Below are 663 nucleotides of genomic sequence, written 5' to 3'. Positions count from 1 at the left end.
TGAACATGAGAGCATTTAAGACTATACTTTCAGGGATCATTTCTATAGTAACTAACTTGGAAATGTGATTTGAAAGCGATCGTCTCTAATCACGATGATGAGCTGTGATGTTCTCTTCTGAGCGTGAATTGGATATGAGCTAATGATTCTCTCATGGGCTTTGATCATTGATGAACGTTCTCTGCTTCTTTTGAGGTTTGAGAGGAAGAGTACATGATCAGAGTGATTAGTGATATATGTGGTCAAGAAACATTTGTGTCATGTTCAACATTTGTAAAATAAAGTTTGCTTTTACAAATTTAACAATCTCAGGTTGATGTTTGAAACAAAAATTTTACTTTAATAGACATACATTTGACTCGGTTTGTACTTTATTGTGGTGGTGGAGGGCAGTCTCTCAAGGAAGTATGAGGTGAATGCATCATTTATCTGCTGGATCAGAATACTGTTTAATGAACACCAAAAGTTTGTGCTGTTTTTGTTTCCAACTCACTTGTAATTAAATGTTTATGTGTAAAACCAGGACAGATTTAAAACACTTAAGCCATACAAACCAATTTATTACTGTATTGGACTGTGGCGAGACTTGGTATGTTGTATGGTATAGAGACACTAGCATTGACTCAAAGACAAGAGGTGGAGGTAGCAGAGCTGAAGATGTTG

The 663-nt window shown here is 35.9% G+C and overlaps 1 non-coding gene across 1 annotated transcript; it reads left to right on the top strand.

Moving 5' to 3' along the window:
* The first annotated feature begins 17 nt into the window (after window positions 1–17).
* On the top strand, window positions 18–227 carry LOC124383405. The gene has a single exon (XR_006925271.1). It is a non-coding gene; the product is annotated as a small nucleolar RNA U3 (small nucleolar RNA).
* Window positions 228–663: the final 436 nt, after the last annotated feature.

Source organism: Silurus meridionalis, chromosome 3 (genome assembly GCF_014805685.1).
Source record: "Silurus meridionalis isolate SWU-2019-XX chromosome 3, ASM1480568v1, whole genome shotgun sequence".
Lineage (NCBI taxonomy): Eukaryota > Metazoa > Chordata > Actinopteri > Siluriformes > Siluridae > Silurus > Silurus meridionalis.
Note: the sequence above shows the minus strand (reverse complement) of the source record. Positions and strands in the feature narration are given on the sequence as shown.